Source organism: Phocoena phocoena, chromosome 7 (genome assembly GCF_963924675.1).
Source record: "Phocoena phocoena chromosome 7, mPhoPho1.1, whole genome shotgun sequence".
Classification (NCBI taxonomy): domain Eukaryota; kingdom Metazoa; phylum Chordata; class Mammalia; order Artiodactyla; family Phocoenidae; genus Phocoena; species Phocoena phocoena.
Genome location: NC_089225.1, coordinates 87962313 through 87968023, shown reverse-complemented (window position 1 = coordinate 87968023; position 5711 = coordinate 87962313). Strand labels below are relative to the sequence as shown.

The following is a 5711-nucleotide window of genomic DNA, read 5'->3' as shown; positions in this document are numbered from 1 at the left end:
GTCCAGTAAAATATAGGCAACTCCTTCAAATTTAAGACAAATATCCCAGGACATCAATTAAAAAAATGTATATTCAGATAATTAATACTGGAGAAGAAATGGGAAACATACCAGCAAAGTAAAAATGTAGAACCTTATAGTGATTTGAAGATAGCCATTGTCAAGTTACCAGTTTGAAGATACCTACTGCAAGTTGGCATTTTAATAATGTATGATAAACCCCAGCAGAAACTGGTGCCTGCCTGACATACATTTGGAAAGTGGATTGTGCAACAAGAGAGTCAAAGTAGCTGTGATGTACTGGGTGTCAAGGACACAACAGTCTTTTACTGTTCGTATTTCAGGATCTTCTCAAGTGAGGTTTTATAAGCTGTATTTCAAATAACCAGAAACACTGTGAAGACTTGGCAGTACTAAATATTTGCCTTTAGTTAGCTAAATACGTTAATACACACTGAATATTCTACGTTGGGCACTGTTCTAAGTACTTTAAATATATTAATTCACATGGTCCTTTCAATAAACGTAAGAGGTAGATAATATTATGGTCACCCCCGTTTTAAAGATGAGATATTAAGCACTAAAGGTCACATATAAGAGCCATGATCAGGATTTGAATCTGAGCTGTTTGAGTTCATAAGCTGGGCTCCTAACCACTGTAACTGGTGTCCTTCCTTTACAGGTAACTATAGCAATAATGACATGTTTATTACGATTTTTTGTTTTTCCTTTTCTTCTCCCCATACCTAACTGACCTAAACCAGGCTCTACAAAACTTTGGCCTGAGTGGTACTTTCCTAATGCAACCGAATTAGAGTAATCTAGCAATATTTTTAATGTCAGAACTGTCACAGAGTAGAGGAGAGAAGGAGAAAAAGAGGTTGGGGAAGAGATGGAGACAGAGACAGAGACAGACTTAAATATCCATTTAAAATCCATTTTGCTTTGGTTAAAGAATAACCTAATGCTCTTTTTTTCCCCACTCAGTGTAATTATAAAGGATTTAAGGCATAGTAAGTAAGCCTCATATGTATGTAGCTAAACCAATAGAAAGAAAAAAAAAGAACTTGTTTTATTTTTATTCTGTTCTTATTTTTTTAATTGATTTTTTAAAGATAGAGCCATACTTAGGTATTACAGCTTGGTTTCTTCACATTTAGTTGTTCTGGTTATTTATTTTCTTTTTTACATGACTCTTTATTTTGAAATTGTTTAAGCCTCACAGGAGGTTGCAAAATTGGCCCGGGGTTATTGTGTACTTTTCACCCAGCATCTTGCAATTCCTTCATTCACTTTTTTGCATGAGAGAAAGTGAATGGATCTCTTTCTTTGTTTCCAAATCTACCATCTGAAAAGCAGAAACAATAATAATTGTGCAGGAGGCATGCCCCTGGCCTGCAAGGTGGCTTCACTGCAGACTCTTGAAGAAGCCGAACAGATGCAGTCAAACCCTGGCCTTGAACGTGAAACCTGCTGGCAACCCGCCCTCGCACAGGATGGTCCTCGTCACGGGTGCCAACAAGACTTGGCCTCATTTAAAAAGAAAAATAGTTCAGCCAATCTTTGTGGTGAAGTTTCTGAATGCATAACTGAATTCAATTAAGACAGGAAAAAGGATTTGCCTTAATACACACAGAATGAAAAAAATCTTTTGTATTTTTTCCTCCCAAGAGCTCACTTTTCTCGCATGAAAAAAGACGTTTCGTTTGGTATATAAGGAAGATGAATTGTAAAAAAGAAAACTTAAAAGGCTTTGTATCAAGACAGGTCACTTTCAAGAGCAATATTTAGGTGTTGGGTTAAAAGAACAGCTGACACAATTAAGGACTGGATGTGCAGCTTATGGTTGAAAAGAAGCTAAATAGCATTTAGTCATATGGACACTGTGTATTTTTCAAGAAATAAAACCTCCAATGTTGCTTTTCCCAGACGGTTAGTGGAAAAGCTCTGAGACTGTTTTTTTTTTTTTTTGCGGTACGCGGGCCTCTCACTGCTGTGGCCTCTCCCGCTGTGGAGCACAGGCTCCGGATGCGCAGGCTCAGCGGCCATGGCTCACGGGCCCAGCCGCTCCACGGCATGTGGGATCTTCCCAGACCGGGGCACGAACCCGTGTCCCCTGCATCTGCAGGCGGACTCTCAACCACTGCGCCACCAGGGAAGCACGACACTGTTTTTTTTACATCGGGTTCTCTCTCCAGTTTTTTTTTTTTTTTTTTTTTTTTTTTAACATCTTTATTGGGGTATAATTGCTTTACAATGGTGTGTTAGTTTCTGATTTATAACAAAGTGAATCAGCTATACATATACATGTGCTCCCATGTGTCTTCCCTCCTGCATCTCCCTCCCTCCCACTCTCCCCCTCCCACCCCTCCAGGCTGTCCCAAAGCCCCGAGCTAATATCCCTGTGCCTTGCGGCTGCTTCCCCCCAGCTATCCACCCCACCACGTTTGTTAGTGTGTATATGTCCATGACTCTCTCTCGCCCTGTCAAAACTCACCCTTCCCCCTCCCCATATCCCCAAGTCCGCTCTCCAGTAGGTCTGCGCCTCCATTCCTGTCTTATCCCTAGGTTCTTCATGACATTTTTTCCCCTCAAATTCCATATATATGTGTTAGCATACGGTATCTGTCTTTGTCTTTCTGACTTACTTCACTCTGTATGACAGACTCTAGGTCTATCCATCTCATTACAAATATCTCAATTTCATTTCTTTTTAAGGCTGAGTAATATTCCATTGTGTATATGTGCCACATCTTCTTTATCCATTCGTCCGATGATGGGCGCTTAGGTTCTTTCCATCTCCGGGCTATTGTAAATAGAGCTGCAATGAACATTTTGGTACATGACTCCTTTTGAATTTTGGTTTTCTCAGGGTATATGCCCAGTAGTGGGATTGCTGGGTCATATGGTAATTCTATTTGTAGTTTTTTAAGGAACCTCCATACTGTTCTCCATAGTGGCTGAACCAATTCACATTAAAAATATGGAACGCTTCACGAATTTGCGTGTCATCCTTGCGCAGGGGCCATGCTAATCTTCTCTGTATCGTTCCAATTTTAGTATATGTGCTGCCGAAGCGAGCACCAGTTTTAATCTCCATTAGGGAAATGGGGCTTTGACCAGAATAGTACGTTTCACTTTCAAGATAGCTAGTGGTAAGCAGTGATGTATTTCCTAAACGACGGCCTGCATTGTAAGTACAGCAGAATGAAAAAAAACAAAACAAAACAATTGTGGGGAGACCACTTCAGGTTTGGGTATTTTACCTCCTTCTGTGGATGAACCTCTTTCTTCAGCATCTGTTCACCGAGATGCTTCATCCCAAAGTAAGGGAGACAATCTCATGTTAGAAGTCAATGGATCTTATTTCTAACTCACTGCTATCTCTTTTAGATGGACATGACTCTTATTTCCAAAATTAGGATCTACAATCATGTCCTCGGAGAAGGCCCTAGCTTAAAATTCATAACAATTTTTTTTTTACTGTTTTTGCGGGGGGAGCTGCATCGGGTCTTAGTTGCGGCACGCAGGATCTTCATTGAGGCATTAGGGATCTTTCGTTGCAAGCACCAGCTTCTCTCTAATTGTGGTGTGCGGGCTTCTATCTAGTTGTGGTGTGCGGGTTTTCTCTCTCTAGTTGTGGCACGCAGGCTTCAGGGAGCATGGGCTCTGTAGTTTGCAGCATGCAGGCTCTCTCATTGAAGCATTCAAGCTCAGTAGTTGTGATGCATGGGCTTAGCTGCCCCCATGGCATGTGGGATCTTAGATCCCTAACCAGGGATCAAACCCACGTCCCCTGCATTGGAAGGCAGATTCTTTACCACTGGACCACCAGGGAAGTCCCTAAAATTCATAGCAATTTTTAAAGGATTTTTTAAATGTTTGTTTATTCTAAAGGCTTTCCTCTATCTTGGAAGATAAAGAATTTGTTTCTTAAGACAACAAGTTCTCACTATAATAAAATACATTCAACATAAAAGGATAAAATTATTTTACTATTGAAAGTGTCTTCTCTGAGGGAGAAGAAACAGAAGTTTTGCTAAAAACACAGCATGTACTAACTGACTTCATATAGTTCTCTCTTACAGTGTTCCTAGATACTCTTCATAGAAGGCTCTAGAATACTGCATCATGACCCACTCTATTCCTGTCTCTTGTTGCAATTAGCATATATATATGTCAACAATGTTGAGATAATTGTATAACATTAAAATACGAAATGTGTGAAAAAACAGAAGAATGCATAGACACAAACACTGATACTCATTTAGAATTGATACATAAATAGAAGCTAAGAACTATAGTTCAAAAAAAATTATTTTTAATGTATATGCATAAAACAAGAAAAGTGGTTGTTCCCATTTGAACATAGGAATATTGATTTGACCTCTAAGTTGTACTTCACTATTTGACATAATTTCTGGTTATAAGTTTTGTAAGGCTTTTCCTATTATATATATCCTTAGTTAAAATAAAAATATACCTATTAAACATTTATTACTAAATAAATTTTTTTTTTGCCTTAATGTTATAAAAGATTGTGCTCTCAGGACAACTGCATTGGAGTAGGAATGAAAGGGAGCACTTTACTTGGCTTTTCAGTTGAGCTGAATACAGTGGTTTAAATAAAAAGAGGAAGAATAAAATTCCATCCATAATTTATACTTTTTGCAATAAATGAAAGACAAAATCTTACAAATATGTATTTTTAAGAACTGATTAGAAGGTTGTTTTACATTCACTAACTTGTGATTTATCTATGATATGTATATGCGTATAATTACATAGTAGGATGTTACGTCCTTAACGAAAACTTCATTACATAAGCAAATTGCTTCACTATAATAGATTGCATTTAAGGATATATAACTATAAATCAGTCTTTCAGTCTGCTGGACCAATATAAGGAATAGAGCTAAAACTCACTCCTCTTCATACACAAAGAGACTTATTAGGTAGAGAAAATATGCTTTCAACTCAAGGAAGGGTAACATAGTGAAAAGCCATCACTTGCAAAAGTCTCTCTTTTAAAATATATTTGAAATTATACCGGTTAAGAGGGAAAGGATAAATCATAGCTAAATTGTATTCAGAAATGCTGTTGTTTGAATTAAGAAAATGATCTGTGCTCTCTTTGTACCTATTTATAGGTTTAAAGTGTATGTATATAGGTAAGCTTGAAGTAACAATTTCCATGCATTTTACTCACTGTGTAGTAAAATATAACGTAATTTTATTTATCTGAAAATTACCTATTTCAAACTGCAAGCAGCATCCCTTTGTCCTATTATTTTGTGACTTAGTGAAGTTATTTATATGCACATTTTTGTAGTAATGTTTATTTTTATAATAACACGAAATCTGTAATATATATAACATACAAAATTTGCAGTATCTTTGTAAAAATATATACAAAAAACAGCTTCCCCCTCTCTCTTTCTCATAACAATACTGATCTCCAAATGTGGGAGTACTGAATATAATGGGAAACCATTTGTCAGAAACCAATACTGATAATTTTCCTATAGATTATGTATTGTTCCTGGGCTAATGGAATAATCAATCATTAACTCTTTTAAAAGCTATATGATTGCCTTTCTTCTATCAAATAAATTATATGAAGAACTCATAATTTTCCTTCTGGCTAAGAAAAAATATCCAGCTGATAAAACATATGCACTAAAGTCACTGTCTTCGGGCACTTACCACAT

The 5711-nt window shown here is 37.2% G+C and overlaps 1 non-coding gene across 1 annotated transcript; it reads right to left on the bottom strand.

The window, feature by feature from the left end:
* Window positions 1-2977: 2977 nt before the first annotated feature.
* Window positions 2978-3084, bottom strand: LOC136126192 (U6 spliceosomal RNA). Its single transcript, XR_010656082.1, has one exon. It is a non-coding gene; the product is annotated as a U6 spliceosomal RNA (small nuclear RNA).
* Window positions 3085-5711: the final 2627 nt, after the last annotated feature.